Source organism: Abrus precatorius, unplaced genomic scaffold (assembly GCF_003935025.1).
Source record: "Abrus precatorius isolate BTA unplaced genomic scaffold, Abrus_2018 Scaffold9, whole genome shotgun sequence".
Lineage (NCBI taxonomy): Eukaryota > Viridiplantae > Streptophyta > Magnoliopsida > Fabales > Fabaceae > Abrus > Abrus precatorius.
In genome coordinates, this window is record NW_020874439.1 from 5,926,807 (window position 1) to 5,951,526 (window position 24,720).

At 30.2% G+C, this 24,720-nt stretch overlaps 2 pseudogenes; both read right to left on the bottom strand.

The window, feature by feature from the left end:
• The window catches only part of LOC113850663, a 94,176-nt pseudogene that overhangs the window by 45,197 nt on the left and 24,259 nt on the right, over window positions 1-24,720 (bottom strand).
• LOC113848897 lies at window positions 956-23,303 on the bottom strand (annotated as a pseudogene).

Sequence of the window (24,720 nt, forward strand, 5' to 3'; positions counted from 1 at the left end):
GCAAATATATCACATTCATAGTCTTGTGATCTTGTCATTGCCACAAGCCTTCAAACATGTTGGAATGTCAATCATTGGCAGTTTATCTGAGTAAAGATATCCTTAGGTATTATCTTATCCATTAAATACATAAAAGGTGATAAAAATCAGTAGGATTTTTTCCCTGCACAGATAATGCTTGACTAATCCAAAAATAAGTTTGAATTTTCCAACAATGGCAGATAATTGTACAGCTACATTATAGAAGAAAAGGAAATTCACTACACATGCTCGAAGCCTAGTCAAAATGGTATTTATGAATCCATAAACAAAAGAAATCATCAGTGATTGACCTAAGTCTAACCGTCAAAGATGACAGAAACATAAGCACTATACTAGCTGTATACTGTCTAAACAAAAGTATACATCTGACAAATAATTACATTGGAAAACAATAAAATTAGTCCTCCAAAGAAAGTGAAGAGTATGGTAAATCATAGATTCATGGTTAACCCACCAAACCCATAAGTATGTGAATCCAGTAATGGGTTCACAACTGTACATGTTGAAGATAATGATGGCTACAGTCCATATTTAATAAATTCGTGGAACAACTAAGGTTATATGGTTCGTGTAGGTATCCTTTTCGTCACTTGTTACTATATTATTACAAGAGACTACCTTTAAAGAGATTGTGATACACTGTATGAGATACAGTGTGTTTGATATGCAGTACGCAGGGTCACTGAGAGAATTCGATAACTATGCTCCAGTCAACTGTCGAATACAATGTCATATAAGCATGCAAAAAAGTATGAGCTTAAAGGTGCATATTATCATGATGACATCATTGTAGATCAGAAAATCACACATTGTACACACTGGTGGCAAGGGTCCACCGAAGGATTGGCAGTCATTACAAAGCAGAATCAGAAAAATGTTATAAATATAAAAGGTAATAAAGCAAAGATCCTGGCCAAAGCATTCCATGAAGCTTGTTTTTCCTATGCCAAATTTTTCCACTTGCGTATTACCTGACAAAGGGCCTTTGTAGAAGATCCATCTTCTTTAAGTGCATTAGTAGCAGCTTCTTGCAATTCCTTCATTCTTTTCTGCACTTCCCTGCTTTCTTCCCCTTCCATTAGACGCTTTATCACTTCAGCAATTTCCACCCTTTCCACCAAGCCATTTGCGTTAACTCTAGGCCTTAGTCCCACTTTTAGGCTTTCACTTATCACAATGGCATTCATTCTCTGCTCCGCAAAGAGAGGCCATGTGATCAGTGGCACACCCTGCAGCACACTCTCGAGGGTTGAATTCCATCCACAATGACTCAAAAACCCCCCAACCGAACTGTGACTAAGGACTTGAATCTGAGGTGCCCACAAAGGAACAACCAAACCTTGCTCTTTGATTCTCTCCAAGAACCCACATGGCAAAAACTTCAATGGATCAACATTATCTTTTGGACCAAGATATGCAGCAGAGGCTCATTACTGGGCGGCCTCACAACCCACAAGAACTTATGACCACTCAATTCCAACCCACAAGCCAATTCATTCATTTGTTCCTGTGACAATGTCCCACCACTCCCAAAACAAACAAACAGAACAGAACAATGATTCTGTCTATCCAACCATGAAACACACTCCAATCCATTTGCATCACCACCACCACCACCACCACACTCCATCTGAATAACAGGTCCAACAGCATACACAGGAGGGCACTTGCTCTTACCACCTCCACCCTCACTCAATGCTCTCACAGGACCCATTTCCATCTCCAAGAAGGTATTCACAAATACCCCATCAACCAAAAAAAACCTTTTTATGCGTTTAAGCAATAGTTCATAAACATTGCCTGATCTATCTTGAGCTGGGGTATACAGATCCTTACCATGCAGTGGCACACAACCTGGTACTTTTATAGGATCATGCAAATCCTTGTATTCACATGTTGTCTCCTCATCCAACTTAGGCATAAAAAAGTGCAAAGAGACAGTGGTGGCTGACAAAGGAAAGTAAACATAGGACAAGAGATTAAATTCTTGCGCAAAGTCAAGTGCTTCAGCAGCTAAAGTGTCAACCACCAAGGCCACAAGATGGGTCCTTGAAGTTAATGACTTCAAAGCCTCGTGTATGAAAGGAAGTGAGTGAGTCACTGTGAGTTGGATTTGGCCTACAGGGTCAATCACTTGTGGGAAGTCTTTGGGATTCACTGGGGGAAGAAAAGTGAAGGTGATGTTTGGTGGTAGAGTTTTAAGGAAGGTTTCTGAGACACTTGGAGCAGATCCAAGTGTGGGAATGATGCATGTAATGCTGAAGTGAGGGTGGATATGAATGAGTCTCTTGGAGAAGTTAAGAATGGGAACAATGTGGCCGTATCCAGCACTGGGAACTACTGCGATGTGGATTGTTTTCTCCTCCATGGAAACGTGTGGCCACAGTAGGTTACAGAGTTTTAGTTTATTTATATACATGAGAATGTATTTTCTTAGCACTTTATTTATTTATTTATTTATTGCTGGTGTAAGTATTAAAGTTTAAATGTTTTTTAAAATTTTTTAAAGTTTTCTAAAGCTATAAATTGAAAAGTAAGGGAATAATAGTTTTTAATAAAAATTATAATATTTAACTTTATTAATATGTATTTTATTATGTAATCGTTTGAAAGGTTGCAGATGGTTTTTTTTTTCACTCAAAGTAATAATTAAATCAAAATAAAAGTTAAAAGAAAAACATTTAAAATTATTAACAAGTGTGCATAATTAATTCAATTAAATAAGGTAAAAATATCAATAAAAATAAGAAATTTAAAAAATATATATATAATTCAGATTTGACATAAAATAAGAAAATTTATAAATGATTAATAATTTTTGAAAAATGTAAATATGTAAAATTGGTAAATAATGATAAAAAAATTAAGTGTTACAAGAAAATAAAATAGATTTTAAAATACTTACAATTTGAATAATGAAAAATTTAATTTTATATCATAAAAATTAATGACAAGTATCTTGTCTGGTGCACGTTAAATTTTTAATTTAAGTATATGTTAAATTATAAATTAAAAGAAAGAAAATGTAAAATTATAAGATAATTTTGCATAATACTTCAGAAAAACAAGTAAAAATATAAATATTTTCCATTTTGGAAAATAACATTTAACTCAATAATAACAAATTAGTAAAGAGACTAAATAACTTAAAATTGAAAAAAAAATTAAGATAGGTGAGATTTGAAAATAAAAGTAAGCAATTCTTAACCTAAAAGTAAATCTTAACATAATTAATAATTAAAAAATTAAATATAAAATATTTTTTTTTCACAAACAAGTGTAAATAACTCAATTATTTAACAACGTTAACACAAAAATATGATAAGTATAACCTTTCACGTAAAATCCCGTGCTAAAATTACAAGTGTATATATACACACTTCCAAAGACGTCAATTCAAAAGATAGAAAAGCCTTAAGCCTTGGATCATTGAATACCAGTCAAACAATAAACAAATATATATATATATAATAACAGAAGTTCACATTGATTTTACTTCAGGGAAGCCATCGTATTCATGTGCATATTTTTTGAACGTACATGTTATCTTCACCACTGCACAAATGAACATCTGACACTGTTTTGTCTCATTCTATTTGTTTATGCTAAACAAAGCCTTCTCCAACATTTGTTTCTCTACATTTTTGAGTATTTTAGTCTCCATCGAATGATTCATCTTTACTTTGCCTCTTTTACCATCTCTTTCTAACCATCATATCAAATTCATCCTTTAAAGTTAAGTGTGTTGAAGGTTAAGGAGGTTAATGAAAAGTTTAGTATTTAGTATCATAGACTCTTCATACTCATTCTAAGACCATCAAATCCAAAGCTGGTATTTATAAACCAAAAACATTCGAGACCTTTTTCACTTCTCTCCTTCGTACTATTGAATCTTACTTTGTCAAGTTGGCCCTGTCTTGACCTAAATGGTTTAATGCAACAAAGGATGAATATAATTCAATATTAAAAAATAACACTTGATCTCTACTTGAACTACCTCCTATTAAGAAGTGGTTGGATATAAATTGTAACACCTTAAATTTAATTTTAATAAATAAGGAATTTTGCAAATTTTTGAAATAATAAAACTTCTATTTTTAATCAAAATTTCATCAAATATTTTAAATAAAGAAAGTCAAATAAAGAAAGGTGTACGTTAAATAGTAGCTAGAAAACATACTAAACATAAGGATTAACAACAATATAGTAACTAGAAAATATGAGCACAGGGGGGGTAAACACGATCTAACTTGATTAGGTAGCACCAGGTCAATTTTAAGGAACAAAATAAGTTCTTATGGCTTCTTCTAGGCAGATGATGTGACCATTACAATAGCTAAAACTAACTCCAATGGATGCACTCGTAACAGTGGACTTCAATTAAGTTAACTCATCACCTCAAATATTTCTAATTGTATCAACTAACATTGGTTAATATTTAGCTAACTGAAGTGAATCATTAGTCTATTTCTAATAATTTACTGCAACAGAAGCATTAAAGAAAGAAAAATTTTATTACTCTATATTTTGCCAATATATTTGAAATTATACAATGAAAAGTATGATAAATAAATGAACATGTAGACAAAATAATCAATTGATAACGTAGCAAAACTTCCTTTAACACAACAAATCTTGAAGTGTCATTTTGCTAACGACAAAGCAAATATTAAGCCATAAATAATTGAGCTTCTAATAAAATTTAACTAATTAATTAACAATAATGTAACAATATCTCATTGTGTGCAATTAGATATGTGCTATGTAACATCCTCCTCTCATTAATCTACTTTCTTTTATAAAATATGAAAATATTATAAATCATTTTATGAAAATGGGTAAAAGATAGATGAAGGTAAAAAATGTTTCTAAGCACGTAGATTCTAAATTGGTGAAAAGGTGAAAAATTTAAATTTTATTTATATATCTATATTTCAAGATTCTCAAATCACAAATTTAAGAAAATCTAAACCCTCATATTAATAAACTTTCTCCGCAATTTATTAAAATATTTTAACTCTAAATTAAAACTTTCATTAATATAATTACATAGGGTAAATGACTTTCGATAGAAATTATTCACTAATATCTTTGCAAGTCTTCGTTAAATAAATTAAACTCTTCAAAGCAATCCCCTTCCTACCACTCCTTACGGGTACGACTCTAGAATGGACCGATATTTTTTACCTGAAAATTAGTTGTAAGGGTAAGCATCTCTTGCCCACTAAATCTTAATTTATAACATACAAGAAATAATGCATACATTATTTTTAAAATGCGCATATACTAAGTTAGAAACAATCAATTTCTAATAAATTTATTCATCAATTTGATTAATTAACACCCATTTCTCAGTGTATGATATTATAATTCAATTATTCAATTCGTTTCACTTTTCATATTGATTTCAAAATATTTCTCAATTTCTATTCAAAGTCTATACATTTCCTACTTTTTCTAGCATACACATGCAGTATAACTTCTTTTATTCTTGAAAAATAATTAATTCATTCACATCAATTTCCTCCAGACTTAACTTCGTTGTTAGACATACAATCATAAAACATGAAAATATATTACTCTACACTTAGCCAAATATCATCCAATATGTAAGACTTGCAACGTACTTTTTCTAGTTATGAAAGACTTGCAACATAGATAGTCGTTCGTGAGATAAACCACACACAGATAGAACATGTGCATTCACAGCCTTCTAAACAAATGATTCCCACTTTTACATTGTGTACACATCAGTGAACAATATTTACCACTCTCATTTTCCCTGGATTTCCACAATTGACTCCAAACCCTATACCCCCAGTGTATCCTTGAACTATCCATACCATATTTCAATCGTGGCACATCACATTATACTGTTCTAATACATGTATTGCAAACACATTAATCAATCTATTACAGCATATATGTTATAATCTCATCTGTCGATATATTACAACACATATATCATAATCACATCAATCGGTGTATCTGTAACACACATACTAGTATTCCATTTTTCGTCCATCACACATATCATTACTTTTCATATCACATAATTCTAAGAAGTCAATTTCATACACTTCTATTCATTGGTATCATTTCCATTCCTTTTCTTATTATTAAATCCATCAAAACATATTCAACAATTCATATATATATATATATATATATACCAACCAAATTCTAATTCACATACTAATAAATCTCTTCTCCCCAATATTCCCTAAATTTCATTACGTTCATATAATCATCAACTCAAACCATACCACATCATCATGCAATTCAACACTTTTACTATGTTCTAATACTTCATCACATATTAGCACACAATTTCACACAATCAGCATGCTCATATTATTTCAACATAACATTTATAAAACAGTAACATCTTAGCACATGATATGGCAGGGGTCGGACACCCTCAGACTCAGCCCAAATCATGTAGTCTTATAATACTTCGCTAGATGTTATATTTTCTTAGTTCCAATAAAATCTTCTAACCTAGAGTTCAGTATTTTCTATCTTTTGTCACTTAATTCATATACATTCCAAACAACTTAGCCCTAACATTTCTTAATATTGTTCCATCTTATGCGTTTTGCTAATAAATTGATTCCAGTAATTTCAAATAAAACTCAGAATCTTTCTTTATACCTAAAATTCACTTTTACCTTATGATTTCACAAAAATTTTATCAATTATAAAATAGGTTACTCCGATTCTTATGGAGTTCTTACATATAAAAATAAGACTAAGGCTCAAGAATAGATTACTATTAAAAGGAGAAAGAATAGAGAAATAGAAAGTAGATTCGAAGGTTGGGTTCTAAAAACTTACTCTGATCCAAGAAGAACAGACGTTGGAGCTTAGATCCAATAGAGATTCAGAAGTATTAAGGGCTTTCTTTAGGATGGGAGAAGGAGAGATTAGAGAGATAAGAGAAGAAGAAGTGCTTTTGGTGAGAAATAAAATTTCTCAACATAGAAGCTCTTAAATACCCTTCAAACCCACGCGATCTCACTTGAGCGAGTGGGCTCTCGCTTGAGCGAGCTAATCAGACAATAGTTTTTCTGATATCCTCGCTTGAGCGAGAGGTTTGCCTGAGCGAGGACGGGTCCAGAGAGTTTCAGATTTCTTTGCGACAGCTCGCTTGAGCGAGCTCTATCTCGCTTGGGCGACCTTCTCTTCGCCTGGGTGAGCTCCCTTTTCACCTGGGCGAGCTCCCTTCTCGCTTGAACAAGAGAACAGTTGAGATAACTCTATGCTTTCTCGCTTGAGCGAGAATGCTCTAGAATGCCTAGTCCTAAAATATTTGTCTCACTTGAGCGAGACACATCTCGCCTGAGCGAGAAGTCCTGCCCAAAATTCTTATTTTATCCAACACAAGGGAATAAAAATGAAGATGTTACATGCTATTAGATCATACAAATTCAATGAACTCTATAAACAGATAAATTAAGAATATGATATTTTAAACAACGGTAACGTAATTTAATTCTTAGACTTAACAATTAGAAATTTGATTAATAATACTTGCATTTCTTTAATATAAAAGTTTGAAAGAAAGGTCGCTCTTTGGGAAAAAGCAAGATGAAAGTACAGCAAAAAAGAAACAAGGGCTAAGAAAAAAAAGGATAATCTACATATTTTCTCTTGTAGAGTCCTAGCACATTGGTGGCAGCTCACTTTCTTCAACTTTGCCTTCCAATAAGTCTTGAAATGAATAATAAAAAGAATTACGTTCAATACGACTCCAATGCAAAATTTTCCTATACCAACAACTAAGTAGCAGACCAATTATAAGAAAAATGCACTAAAGTTTCCTATACCATCTTAAATCACTAATCAAGAGATCTGGATTATAAATGTTAAATTACATTATATAATAGAAAATTTCTTTTCTTGACTATAAATCTTAAAATACTAGGCTTTTAGAAGAGAAAAACATTATGAAAATCTAATAATTTTTAGGAAGTCTTCAATATCTATAATTTCTTTTTTTTCTCCTTTCTATTTTCACCTGTAAATATTAAAACAATGAGTCTTCTTATGATAAAATTAAAATTTAAAAATTTACCTTCAATTAAAAATTAAGAACGCAAGTCCTAAAAAACTTGTAAAAAGTAAACAGAAATTGAAACTATACAAAATATCCATTTATATTTTACATTTATGAAGTAGAAGGAATCCAAATTAGTGTATATTTGTTTTACATCAATAATTAATTCCCTACACACAAATAATCTACTTTTATAATTTGGACTCTAATTTTTAAATGAGAAGATTTTTAGGTATTAATTATTTTTCTTATAATGTTACATTACTTTTTATTCATTCAACATTTAATTTTTTTTAATCCAATCTTAATTTCAATTTTATATTAAATATTTTTAATTAGTTTTAATTTTCAAAATTTCTTTTTAATTTAATCTTATTTAATTCAATAGAATATTATGATTAAAAAATAAATATTTATATAAAATCCACGTAGCAGCACTGGGAACTACTGCTATGCGGATTGTTTTCTCCTCCATGGAAATGTATGGCCACAACAGGTTACACAGTTTTAGTTTATTATATATATATATATATATATATATATATATATATATATACATACATATTGCTAGTGTAAGTATTAAAGTTTAAATGTTTTTTAAAGTTTTCTAAAGCTATAAATTGAAAAGTAAAGGAACAATAGATTTTAATAAAAATTATAATATTTAATTTTGTTGATGTATTTTATTATGTAATCCTTTGGAAGGTTACGATTGCAGATGGTTATTTTTTTAATCAAAGTAATAATTAAATCAAAATAAAATTTAAAAGAATAAATTTTAAAATTATTAACAAGATTGCATAATTCATTCAATTAAATAAGGTAAAAAGATAAACAAAAATAAGAAATTTTAAATATATATATATATAATTCAGATTTGACATAACAGAAGAAAACCTATTGTGAAAAATAATTTTTTAAAAGTAATTAATGTAATAATTATGATATTTGAAAGAAAAAGAGATTTAACGTAAAAATAAAATTTATAAATAATTAATAATTTTTCAAAATTGTAAATATATAAAAGTGGTAAATAATGATAAAATTACATGTCACAAGAAAATAAAATACAAATCCAAAATGCTTATAATTTGAATAATGAGAAATATAATAATTTATATTATAAAAATTAATGACAAGTATCTCATCTAGTGCACATTAATTTTTTAATTTAAGTATATTTTATATTATAAATAAAAAAAGAAAATGTAAAATTATAAGATAATTTTGCTTAAGACTTCAGAAAAACAAGTAAAAATATAAATATTTTCGATTTTAAAAAAAGATAGCTTTTAAAACAATAATAACAAATTAATAAAGAGATTAAATAGCTTAAATTTGAGAAAAAATAATATAAAAATTAAACTTGATTAATTTAGGATAGGTGAGATTTGAAAGTAAAAGTAAACAATTCTAATTGATGCGTTCAGTCATAAGCTATTGAAAATAGCAGTTGTACTATGAATAAAAGGAAGAAAAAAAGAAGAAGAAAACTTTCAATAATTAAGTAAAACTGATTTCTTGAGTTCAAAGTGAATACCTACTCGACCCGCTCCTATCCACCCGAAGGCACCATAGCATGTTAGGATAAGGGGACTGGGCCGGCGGGCATCTTCTGCTATTGTTCGCCACCACCCAAGAATCAAAAGATTCGAGAGTCCAAGCTTAATATATACATGCACAAAGATTGTTTTCTTTACTAATAACATGCAATTTTTTATTTGATTGCAAGAAATAACTTAAATCTTGAGATGGAGTCGAATAATGACCTTGCTCAATCATTGTTGGTTCTGAAGTAGAAGGGATTACTACAGGTTGAGATTGAGAGGAACTCTCGTCCTATCTTATTTTCTCTTTTGCTTGCTTTCTTCTTTTGGTTTTGCTTTTATTCCTTCAAGTTGTCCTTTCAATTTTGGTATAAAAAAAAAACACTACTCAGTTGGAGTTTTGCCTCACATACAATCACAAAATTTAAACAAATAAATTAGCACGAGTAAAGAATCCATAAATTGTACAAAAGGTGAGTTTTAATAACGATAAACTGAAATTGCTAAATATCTAAATACAATATGTGGCAATTGCGCTAGAAAACTTGTTGAATCTTTAGTAAGCATACCAAGCTTTTGTTTTAGTAAAGGAATATAGGTTTTCATATTCATACAGATTGGTAGATATATTTATAATCTCTAATATCCTAAACAAAACTCTTAACAACAAATATTGATGTTTGAACAAATTAATGTTCATTGTTGAGAATTTTAGAGATTCAAGAATTGAATTTGACTAAGATATAAAAATATTAGGATTTGAATTGAGATTGGATTTTATCATTCATCTTCCTCCATATTTTAAAGAATAAATACATAGAAATTATTCTATAGAAATAGATACATTCTCTTCATGTTTCATTATATCGATTTCTCAAATATAAGATTCCTAAGAGTATCATATGAACAACAATGCCTCATATACTTAATGAATCTTCTAGCATTAGAAACAAGAGTTAAAAAGCAATTGATATATTGAAACATATTTCTAACATCACAACAGATCAAGTGACTTTTATTTAATTTGATTCTAAGACTTGCTTTTTAGCCAAACCTTGGATCCTAAATCAAAATACTATCATTTAAAATAGAATTAAGTATTAAAAATAAAATAAAACCACCAACATCTATAAAAATGGATGATTATAAATAAATCATCAAAATACTTCAAAATTAAATATTACATCCAATCCTAAAAAGAGTTTGGCCACTCATAGTGTCCATTACTACAAAACAAAGAAGAGAAAAAGATTGAGAAATGGTGTCCTAATGCTTATTCACCAAATGCCTTAATTCTCCTTTGTTGAAGTTCTATTGCTGGTTCTTTTTTAAAACACAGAGTTAATGAATTCTCACTTAAGTAAGAAATTCTCGCTCAAGCTAAAAAGACATTCTTGCTTGAGTGAAAACCAAGCAGAGACCTAAGTTTGCTACTTCATGCATTTTCACTTAAGTGAGGGATTTTTGTTTGAGAGAAAATGGGTCTAAAAATCAAATCTTCCTATCCCCTTTGCCTTCTATCCTCATTAAGCTCCTGGAAACAAGAATTCAACAAAAACAATCAATGAATATCTTCATCTCAATTTCTAAATCAAAATAAACATTTTAATTCAAACTCTTCTAAATTAAAAAGAAACTAAAATACAAATTAAATTCATTGAAGTAAATAAGTGTCTTAATTTGTGTTATAATTTACTTGACACATATCAAGGGGCAAGCAAGAAGAAGAAACATAATAGTTCGAAGACTAAATTTGTTAAATTAAGAAAATAAGCGGATTAAAATTTTACAATTAAAATTAAAATCAAACAAATACAATAGTTGGAGAATAAAAAATGTAAGGAGGAAGAAAATAAACGTGTAGTTCCCGTTAATTTGGATGATATCTTAAAGAAAGGATAATTTGCCAAATTGAGAAAATAGGAGAACTAAAATTATGCAATTAAAAATTAGAAAACTAAAATCAAATATACATGATAGTTAAGAAACCCAAAAGTGCAATTAAGCCTAATTTATAATTAAATTAGCTTTTATGCCAACAATATTTAAATAAAACTATATCTTTTTCTATCGTAATTTCAACTTTTCACAATAATAATATATTTAACTTTTTTTTATCTCTGAATATTTACGGATTCTTTATTAAAATCTTATTTTATTTTTCATGAAACAGGTATTATTAAATTAAAATATTTTTAAAAAATAAAATACATCGTGTATTTATATTTTACTATTGATAATAAATATTTTATTATATTAAATAAGACCAAATTTAAAAATATTAAATTTAATAATTTGATTATAAAAAATACAAATTAAAATTAAAATTGAATTTGAAAGAAAATTTAAAAGCTCAATGTAGGAAACTTACATGACATTGGTGCTTCAACTTTTAGATGATGTAACTAGTAAAAATGCTTTAAGTTAAAAAGTTGAAAGTCTCGTATCAATCAAAAAGGTTGAAATTAGTTTATTTATTTCACACGACGCATGATTCATTGACACCAACTCAATCAAATTAAAACCACAACATTATTAACATGTCATTGACAAACCATTGTCGTCGATAAGCCGAGTATGTGCAACCAACTAATCATCATTAAACATGACCCTTCTAGGCTTAAACCATGGCATCCACAAGTCACTTAAAAGGATAAAACTTGCCACTAAATTCACGTTTGATTCACCATTTGTCCTCTTTATTCGTCATCGTTCATGTTTCACCGATGTGTCGACTAACTTGCTCTCAAAGCATTGCTAATTTAACATTTTTTTATCACTTTCTTTAAATAAAAAATGATAATAAAAATACATATTAAATTTGTTAAATTAATTAAATAAATTTTTTAATCCATTCAAGAGGGGCATCTAATGCTCCTTCAAATCTCTAGGCACCATAGCAAGCACCCCTAAAATATTTTTGTTTGACATTCTAAAAAATACTTCCATTTAAAAATAAAATCTCACATTTAATATATAGGGTAGACTAATAAAGAATTCATGTTTTTAATGATATTTATAAATTAAAATATAATGTCTTAGAATACTTGAAACTATAAAATGTCGATATAACTAATTTAAATAAATTAAAATTTTACCCAAAAGAAAGTAAATTTTTATTTTTAAAAACATGTGGAAGATTAATTTAAAAGTATATGCAATAAAGATTCAACATGAACAAAGAAATTCAAGAATAAATGAACAACCTGGTGGGATCAATCACTAGTCAACATGCGATGTATACAAAGTCTATACTTACCAATAGCCGAGTCTCTATTATCATCATTCCCTAGTCTTGTCTAACTCGTTGAACTCAGTTCGTTTCATTCAATGTCTTCTTCGTCATCCTCCGATTGTCATTGAATATACAACCTGTTCCTAAGCTTTCGAGGAGAGGACACTCGAAAAAATATAGTTTCTCATCTCTATTCTACACTCTCAAATGTTGGAGTCAACACTTCTTTGATGATGACAGGCTTGGGATTTGCGTTAGGACAAGAACTATTGCATGCAATAGAAGGGTCTCAAATAGCTATTGTTGTTTTCTCCAAATACTATGCATTTTCTAGTTGGTGTCTTAATCAATTGGCCAAAATCATGGAATGCCACAAAACTTATGTCTGGGGATTTTGGATTTCTTACTCAAGTAAAAGTCAAAACACTATTACTCTCGTCCAAAATTATGGGTTGGGTCAATAACCATATGGTTAAAATGTCACCAAGATCACCGTTCAAAGATAATTAAATATTTTAAAATCAAAGTACATACTATAAATAGACTACATCTTGCATTGATCAATTGTTTTGTGGATAAAACATATTAACATGTCTTTCTCCTTTTATGAGCACAAAATACTTAAATTTTTTGTTCTCTACTGCTTCATCTAATTTCTCATTAACTTAGCATCATAGATAGATTTAAAGGCTTCTTTGTTAGCACACAAGATGACATTGACACATGCTTGCAAAAAGACAAAATGAATAAAGTTCGAGGTTCCCTGAAGTTGATCAAGATATTGATTCATTTGAGGTGTTTCATGGAGAAAAGCATAAAATAATAAGGGATTTTGACTTAAATATAAAGGCCGACTATATATTTGATTTGAATAAATTTTTAGTAGAAGAAAAGATGATGATAATGATGAAGAAGCAATAACTTTTTAGGAAAAGAAGTTCCAACCAGTAGTTAGAAGGGTGTTTAAAAATTATCTTCTTAAATTTTATGAAGTTCTTCTACTAGATATTATATCTAAATTTTATAATTTTTCTTTCATATTTTTGCAATTTAATATTGTACTTTACGTAAATTTTAAATTTTATTAGTGATATATATATATATATATATATATATATATATATGGGACAAAATCTTCTTACATCAGTATAAGTCTAAAAATTCTTACATTCAATCTGAGCTTTTTATTTAACTTAAATCTAACAGTCAGTAAAGTAATAAATTATAATCCGTTAAATTTAAGTTAAATAAAAGGCTCGGATTGGATATAAGAGATTTTAAACTTATAACGGTATAAGAAAATCTTTTCCCGTATATATATATATATATATATATATATATATATATATTTATTTATTTATTTATTTATTTGTGATATTATTAGTGTAATCCACATTTATTTACAAACAATCATTAGATATTGTTTAAATAGAATTTTTTTTCCCCCATCAAATATACCCCTACGGTTTTGCCAAGTATTCAATTTTATTTTTCCTTCATCTCTCATTGATTTCTTTTTGCTAATTTATAACCAGCTTAAAACAAAAGTTAGCTGCAATAGGGATGTGTCTCATAGTATTTTAGATAATTTTAACTTGCTGAAAAAAATGGATGTGACCTATTATATTATGTACTCCTTTTATTTAACTGAATCAATGGTTAAGGCAAAAACATATATAGGAACGTGTAACCCTCTCCTTTAAAAACCCTTAATTAAAGAATTAGTGATTTATATATATATACTAATAATCTTCCCCTCATACATAATAACAATATATTAAACCATTAATTTCAAAAATAAACTTTAACAAGCAAATTTTAAATAACACATTTCAGAATTTTGTCACTGCATAAAGTACTTAAGGTAAACTTTCATAAATATTTAAATATCCTTTAGAAGTAATACAAAGGGTAAATTGGTTAGTAAATTCTCCGCATTACACAACACTGTTAATTGAGGAACTCAATTACCATTTCACCTATCAACATAATTACATTCATATAAAATATTAGTTACAGTTCTTCAAAATAATAAAAGCAACACTGGAGACGACTTCCTACAGAGCAGCATAACTAATCAAAAAGAGTGGCTTCTACCCAATACCATAAAGATCTATGTACAACAAAATACTACCTACGACTAACCTTCGCCACTAAAAAAAAAACAAAGTAGTATCAGTCCTACTCCGAATCCATATCTTCAGACTCATCGGTGATCAAAGGATCATAATCCTCTGGAATATCAATATCCATTTCCTCGTCCTCAGCTGGAGGGGGAATTGGTGGTGGTATGGGCTGAAAAGGATTATTATTATCTAAGTCAAGGGTTAGTCTAGTCTTTATGGTAATAGGGACACCACCTCCGGGTCCTGCCGCTCTCCTCAAAAATATAATAAGTATGCCCGCAAAAGTATGAGTGTGTCTATCCTAATCGTGCTGCCATCGATGTGGCTCTGGGCTGCCGCTCTCCTCAAAAATATAGTAAGTATGCCCGCAAAAGTATGGGTGTGTCTATCCCAATCGTGCTGCCATCGATGTGGCTCCGGGCTAATGAGCCTGATCGTCATATTCATTTGGTGTGGAATCTGGGCCATCTCTCTCTGCTACAGGTGGTAACCGATCAAGTCCAATGAATACCGCAGGTACAAAAAAAATAATAAAGAAAATAGAAACAACAATAGGGTGAGCAATAGTTCATACATCACATTAAAAATCAACATCACAAATATTCACAGATCAATCACATTTCAAATGAATGATGATGATGGTGCATTATCTTAGTTTGTTTTTCTAAAATGTCCATGCATGCGGGCCCGAATTGTTTCTTAAATCAGTGCTGGGGTAGCCAGGAGTTGACACTACTAGGTATGGAAATCCACCCACAGAATTGTTGAGATCCACGCTCAAATATGAACCTAGTAGCTCACTGACCATGATATACCGCAAGTGTACAGTCAGGTACAGGAGAGTTTGTACAGTGGGATCCCCGACAACAGGTAGCGAGCCTGAGCCTTTTAGGGCTTCCAACCACTACCCTTCCTATCCCCAAGTCCTCCCTTAGGGCCTCCCCATCGTATTCCCAGAGTCCATAGTCTCTGATTCCCCATTTTGCACAAAATACCATTTTCGGATGAGTAATGTATGAGTTCCTAAGTGATTTTTCTCTCAAAAAAGTCCTATATTTTTAAATTCTTAAATTTGTTTGAGAATGATAAAAAAAAATTTCTAAGTCTGAATATTTTTCAAAGTTTTGACAGAGTTTCCTCTGTAATACGGATTTTTCAAAATTTTCCAAATATCTGTTGCATTCAGAAAACTTTCCAATACGGTTTATAAGAGTTCTCAATCCATCATTCAATCATTTCAATTTGTTTTCATTAAACTTTTCCATGAAAAACCACCATGCACATAAATGCTCACTCAAAGACGACTCATATCATATAACACAATTTATGTCTTAATGAAGTATCAAACATATATTTCCATCACCAAACACATAGTCAAACCATTATCAAAATTAAGCATATAAGGAAATCACAATCATCAATCATAACAAAATTTAGACAATTTCAACAAATAAGATTAAATAAGTTTATGATGTAATCCTTACTACATAGCCCACCCCTTACCTGTTACGTCCACGTTTGTTCTCTCTAACGCTTGAAGTTGATTTCCGACGAAATCTATACACGTAATGAAACGCTAGTTAGAACCTTATAGTTCTCTGATTTTATCTCGTGGGAATTTAAACTCACTTTGTTTTGTTAATCCAATTTTTTTTTAATATGTTAAGCTCACGTTTACCCCACACTTAACTTAAAAAAAATCATCCTAGTTGGTACACACTTAGAGTAAGAAGAATCCTAATGGCGAGCATGAACAAGGTTCAGTACTTTGGAATTTTCTAGAGTTATATAAACTGTTTTGACATGAGGTCAAAGCCCAAATTTCAATAACGTAATTATTTACAATATTGATGTAGAGGTCAAAGTCTAATTCGAAATAGATTGTGCAACAAAGTTGATTAAAGTCATGACAGGGAAATTTTCGAGCAGATTGCACAAGGTTCAGTGTTTTTGCCATAACTCAAGATATACTTAATATTTTAACATGAAACCAGTTTATAAATTTCAAGGGTTTATTTATCTACAAATTTTATGAAGGAAGTAAGTTCAAATACCCTATATAATAGTGCCAGGTTTCAGGTTACGGTGGCTGCTTATGACAGGGATCAACTACACTAACACTCTGAACATCTTAGTAATCTAGTCATATCTCACGCTACACATAAGATATTGACATAAAACCAATTTCTAAATTTCAAGCATACAATTTCCTACAACTTTTATGAAGAAGTCGAGTCCTAATTTTACACTCATAAGTCGCAGTAAATCAAACTCCGTGGCTGTTAGAACAGGCAACCTCCTAAGGTGACAGCTAGAACACTTGTTAGTAAAATGGACATAACTTGAGTTACAAATATCCGTTTGAGGTGAAACCAGTTTCTAAATTTCAATTATTAAAAGGGCTACAACTTTCATGAAGACATAAACTCCTAATTCAGTCCATAAAAATCCCAAAATTTAGTAAACAGTGACCTGCGAATTTGGGTTTTTAGGTTTTTAGCTCAACCACTTCTAATCCTCCATTTCAAGCATGATTCTTGTATCCTAGATGTAAAACCACAACAATAAAAGCAAGATAACACCCTTCCCATTCCTATTCAAGCTCATCCAAGTAAGAAGAGAAAATTAAATAACACCATTTTAAAAAAAAATAAAACCATACAAGTGTAGAGGAAGATAAGGGTAACAAGTTTACCTCTTGAAGCTTTTCAAAAAGATCAAGTTTTGGCCCTCAAAATCAAGCTTGAAGGTGAGTAGTGTATTTGAGAGAAAAATGAAAAAAAACTTACGGGAAACTTGTAGAAGATGACTCTCTCTCTCAATCACTTTTTAAAAGAAAAAAAATTAATTACTTTATCTTTTTTTTTTAACTTAAAAATTTCACTTTTGCAAATGTATATTTCTTTTTCAGTTTAACAGGTAGAGAAAATTTTTAAAAAAAATAGTAGAATATTTAGAATAATACTGGGATAGTCACTAAAATTTTAATTCACTCAAATTGCTCTCGGATCAGTTCTTTTCTTGTCTGCGTATTAGATATACTGAAAAATAAAATTTTGAAATTTATCAAATTTCATTGTAAAAATTTACTTTCCAAGATCTTTCTAATATTATTAGTCTCGCGTAAAATTTTGAAAATTTTACGGCTTTATTTGCTATAGAATTAGATTCAATTTGAAAATTTATTTATTTTTGCTAAAATTCTCGCAAAATAGGCCAATTTTAAGTATTTCCTAAAAATTATAGAAAATTACAAATTATCTAATGAATATAAAACTCTAAAGCCACATTAACTAATTCCTAATAATTTAAATTTTTTTTCTTGACAAAGATTCTGTCAAAATTCAGCAGATCACGGGTACTGAGAATTAGGATGTTACAGAACGTGAGGCAAGAAATAGGAAGGTAAAATAATAATAGCTTAAATTAAATCAAAACGATAAAATATTTTTTACTAAACTAGTGATAATATTGGATTTTGAGTGGATAATTATCTTTCCCTTTCTAGCTTTTCCTTATTAACATGTGAAATTTTATATTTATTAGAACCTTTTTTTATGCAATTGGACTTCACTGAATAAGAGTTTTCAAATGATTTCACCACTACACCGACAAGCTCATCAATAGTTTTAGGTGATTCCTTGTATCACAAACTATATAACACTAAAAACTCCAAGATCTAAGACACTTACATTCAAAAATTTTCCGGTTGACACATCAAATGAATGTCAATCCCATCTTTTGAAGCTTCTTGAAGGAACTTAACATCATCAAGATTAATGAGTTCTTGCATCATCTAGCTTGATAAATATTGGAGACCTTAAGTCCTCACTTGGCCACTTTTCCTTTATAGCTGGAGGGACTTTCTTAATCAAAAATGATCTTATAACTTCTTTCTTTACTGAAGTTATTGCTTTTGTCTCCATTGTCCCTACAACTTTATTAGCTTGTCCTTTTAGCCAATTTCTGAGTAACAAACAGAAAAACACCAATTTTACTTGAGAAAACCTCATTTCCTTGTGAATCAAATCTTGATATGAGTCAGAGGAACTACAAACATAACTTTTGCAATGGAATTTTTGCTTTTACAAGTGCAATGTGGGTCATCTTGTGTCTGGTATCAAATAATAATTCTCAAATTTCTTTGTCATATAAAACCATTTCTTATGAATGATGCTATGCATAGTTTTAAACATTGGATCATGTAGTATGCCTTCAAGCATTGATAAGCAAGATTCCAATTAAGATTTCGATTTTCTTCTTTCAACAGTGGCTTTATGGCATATAAATGGCGTCATATATCCCCTGATTTTAGAAGCCTAAACAATACTAAAGTTGAAATTGTATTTAAGGCACAAGCTAAAGATCGAATAGTTGATTTGTATTTCAGTGTCAATTTTTGGTCATCAGTTAAATTAGAAATGCTTTAGAAGAAGCTACAATGGAAATAATTAGTATGGCACAATCAGAGGTGACAAATGTTTGCCTCATTATTGGAACTTACGCCACTTAATAGTTCTATTTATATACAATTCTTAGTTTGGAGAATCTGCTACACTGTTACTTTACAAATGTTATGCCATTGGGTCATTCAATGGAACTAATAGATATGAAATTTGTTCTCCTACAGGCCACAGTTTCTCATCATGAAATTATGTCATCCTTTCCTCATCAATAAATGTTAATGGAAATGGCTATAGAGAACCATTTTAAATTTTGAAGTCATCAAGAGATTCAAGACTACTGATACACTGAAGAAAGACAGTTATACTTTGGAATTCACTGGACCCTATGTGATCCAAATTGGAAAGTTTATGTTTACTTGTACATTGCTGAAGTCACAGCTTCAGAAAACCTAACTAACCTAGGAAATTCAACATAACCTGTCATGGAAATTTAATGTTAGAATCCTTGCACTACACAAATTGTATGCAACCTCTCAATTTAAAGCTGTTGGGCAAAAAATGAAAATCCATGGTATTGAGATTTATGTTATAAGACAGCTGGATGCACTTCCAACTTGAACAAGAAGGTATGGTACAATTTCTTTGACAAAAGTTAATGCTTCCACATGGAGTATTGTGCTAATTTTTTGTAATTCTGTGTTCTTTTTTTCTTCTGGTACCTATCAGAAGTATTGTGCTAAGTTCAAACTTTTATTTCCTAAAAGTTAATTACATGTAGGTCCAAGAATAGTATTATATCTCTAACATCACTTATGTCAATTTTTTTTTTAAATTTCATAATATACCAGCAAAATATCTCATTCCAAACCAAGAGATATAAGTAATAAACCAACTCATGGTACAAGCAATCAACTTAATGAGATTCTGGATAGAACTATACCATTTATGCTAGAGTAATCTAGAACCAATAAGATGCAATGCCATAAATGAAGTCTCAAACAAACCTATGCCAAGAAATGCTCAAGTAGACGTCCAGTAGATCAGATTAAGAAAATGCATGCCATCAGTAGTAAGCCTTCTTATGCATTAACTTAATGGACTTCACAACAGAACTACCCTAAACATGCAGGAACAACTAGAAGCAAGTGATGTGAAATCTTGAGCCAAATCCACTAAATTAACAGTGCTTACTTTTAGTCATTTTAATTCTTTAAGTTACAATATAATAAGTCAGACTAGTAAGTATTAATAATAACAAAAAGGACCTGAAGTATGTTCACTGTATTACTTGTCAATGCCACAAGCCTTCAAACATGTTGAAATGACAATCATTGGCGGTTTATCTAAGTAAAGATCTCCTTAGGTATTATCTTATCCATTAAATACATAAAAGGTGATAAAAATCACTAGGATTATTTCCCTGCACAGATTATGCTTGACAAATCCAAAAAATAAGTTTAAATTTTCCAACGATGGCAGATAAACTGTACAGCTACATAAAACAACAGGGGAAAACAGGGGACGAAGGAGCTGAAAACAATAACATGAGAAAGTAATGGTTAGGTGTCATAAGCATAGTTGAAGTTGAAGTTCATTAATCAATATTGAACATCATTGAATTGGTGTTGAAATCTGTGGTGATGAGAGAAAAAGGCATATATCCATTAACAAAGTAGACTCATTCCTAAGCAAAAGGCATCTGACATTATAGAAGAAAAGGAAATTCACTACACATTCTCAAAGCCTAGTCAAAATGGTATTTATGAATCCATAAACAAAAGAAATCATCAGTGATTGACCTAAGTCTAACCATCTAAGATGACCAGAAACATAAGCACTGTAATAGCTGTATAATGTCTAAACAGAAGTATACATCTGAGAAATAATTACACTGGAAAACAATAAAATTAGTCCTCAAAAGAAACTGAAAAATATGGTAAATCATAGATTCATGATTAACCCACCAAACCCAAAAGTATGTGACTCCAGTAATGGGTTCAAAACTTTACATGTTGAAGATAATGATGGCTACAGTCCATCTTTAATAAATTCGTGGCACAACTAGGTATGTGGTTCATGTAGGTGTCCGATTCGTCAATAGTTACATTTTTATCAAAAGAGTATCTTTAAAGAGAATGTGATGCACTGTATGAGATACAGTATGTTTGATATGTGTCATTGAGAGAATTCGATAGCTATGCTCCAGTCAACTGTGTCGAATACAATGTCATATAAGCATGCTAAAATATGAGCTTAAAGGTGCATATTATCATGATGACATCATTGTAGATCAGAAAATCACACATTGTACAAACTGGTGGCAAGGGTCCACCGAAGGATTGGCAGTCATTACAAAGCAGAATCAGAAAAAATTACACACATAAAGGGTAATAAAGCAGAGATCCTGACCAAAGCATTCCATGAAGCTTCTTTTTCCTATGCCAAATTTTTCCACTTGCGTATTACCTGACAAAGGGCCTGCGTAGAAGATCCATCTTCTTTCAGTGCATTAGTAGCAGCTTCTTGCAATTCCTTCATTCTTTTCCGCACTTCCCTGCTTTCTTCCCCTTCCATTAGACGCTTTATCACTTCAGCAATTTCCACCCTTTCCACCAAGCCATTTTCATTAACTCTAGGCCTTAGTCCCACTTTTAGGCCTTCACTTATCACGATGGCATTCATTCTCTGCTCCGCAAATAAAGGCCATGTGATCAGTGGCACACCCTGCAGCACACTCTCGAGGGTTGAGTTCCATCCACAGTGACTCAAAAACCCCCCAACCGAACTGTGACTAAGGACTTGAATCTGAGGTGCCCACAAAGGAACAACCAAACCTTGCTCTTTGATTCTCTCCAAGAACCCACATGGCAAAAACTTCAATGGATCAACATTATCTTTTGCACCAAGATATGCAGCATGAGCCTCATTACTGGGCGGCCTCACAACCCACATGAACTTATGACCACTCAATTCCAGCCCACAAGCCAATTCATTCATTTGTTCTTGTGACAATGTCCCACCACTCCCAAAACAAACAAACAGAACAGAACAAGGTTTCTGCCTATCCAACCATGAAACACACTCCAACCCATTTGCATCATCACTACCAGCACCACACCCCATTTGAACAACAGGTCCAACAGCATACACAGGAGGGCACTTACTCTTACCACCTCCACCCTCACTCAATGCTCTCACAGGACCCATTTCCATCTCCAAGAAGGTATTCACAAACACCCCATCAACCAAAAGAAACCTTTTTATACGTTTAAGCAATAGTTTATAAACCTGGCTTGATCTATCTTGAGCTGAGGTATACAGATCCTTACCATGCAGTGGCACACAACCTGGTACTTTTATAGGATCATGCAAATCCTTGTACTCGCATGTTGTCTCCTCATCCAACTTAGGCATATAAAAGTGCAAAGAGACAGTGGTGGCTGACAAAGGAAAGTAAACATAGGACAAGAGATTAAACTCTTGGGCAAAGTCAAGTGCTTCAGCAGCAAAAGTGTCAACCACCAAGGCCACAAGAGGGATCCTTGAAGTTAATGACTTCAAAGCCTCGTGTATGAAAGGAAGTGAGTGAGTCACTGTGAGTTGGATTTGGCCTGCAGGGTCAATCCCTTGTGGCAAGTCTTTGGGATTCACTGGGGGAAGCAAAGTGAAGGTGATGTTTGGTGGTAGGGTTTTACGGAAGGTTTCTGAGACAGTGGGAGCAGAACCAAGTGTGGGAATGATGCATGTAATGCTGAAGTGAGGGTGGATATGAATGAGTCTTTTGGAGAAGTTGAGAATGGGAACTATGTGGGTGTATCCAGGACTGGGAACTACAGCTATGTGGATTGTTTTCTCCTCCATGGAAATGTGTGGCCACCACAGGTTAGAGTTTTAGTTTATTATATATACATATACATATTGCAAGTATTGAAGTTTAAATGTTTTTTAAATTTCTTTTAAGTTTTCTAAAGCTATAAATTGAAAATTAAAGGAATAATGGTTTTTAATAAAAAAATTATAATATGTAATTTTATTAATGTATTTGATTAAGTAATCGTTTGGGAGGTTGCGATTGCAGATGGTTTTTTTTTTTATTTGCTATTTCAGATGGTTATTATTTTTTCAACAAAGTAATAATTAAATCAAAATAAAAGCTAAAAGAAAAGCATTTAAAATTATTAACAAGTGTGCTTAGTTAATTTAATTAAATAAGGTAAAAACATAAATAAAAATAAAAAATTTTAAATATATATATATATATAATTTAGATTTGACATAAAAGAAGAAAATATATTGTGAAAAGTAATTTTTTAAAATTACTCAATGTAATAAATATGATATTTGAAAGAAAAAGATATTTTAATGTAAAAATAAATTTTATAAATAATTAATAATTTTTGAAAATTTTAAATATATAAAAGTAGTAAATAATGATAAAATTATGTGTTATAAGAAAATAAAATAAAATCTAAAATGCTTATAATTTAAATAATAAGAAATTTAATATAGTCTTAATTATATTTTTTATTACTATAAAGTTAGCATATTTTACTATAAATTTTTGATAAAATTTAGTTTATAAATATTTAAAAAGTTAGAATTTAATTTTTACTGTGAACTCTTTATTAAATATTGAGTTGATTGATTAAAAAGTCAATTCAACGATGATACGAGAAAGAGAGAGTTGTGGAAAAAAAAAGTAAAAAAAAATTTAAATTTTTTTTATACAAATATTTAAAATTTAATTAAAAATTTGTTTATGTGAAATTGCCAATCTTTGTTAGTCGGTTCAACATTTAATGAAAATGAATTAATGGATTAAATTTTAACCTTTTTAATATTGAAGAGATTAAATTTTAGTAAAAAAATTTATAAAAACTTTTCATAAAATATTTAATATTCATAGGACCGAAAAAATAATTAAGTATTTAATTTATATCATAAGAATTAATGATAAATATTGAATCATGTCTACATTAATTTTTTAATTTAAATATATTTTAAATTATAAATCGAAAGAAATTATAAATCGAAAGAAAGAAAATGTAAAATTATAAGATAATTTTGCATAATACTTCAAAAAAATAAGTAAAAGTATAAATATTTTCCATTTAAAAAGAAGATAACATTTAAAACAATAATAACAAATTAGTAAAGAGACTAAATAGCTTAAATTTAAAAATAAAATAAAAAATTAAGATAGGTGAGATTTGAAAATAAAAGTAAATAATTCTAAACTAAAAGTAAATCTTAACATCATTAATAATTAAAATATAAATATATTTTTTTACTACAGTGTAAATAA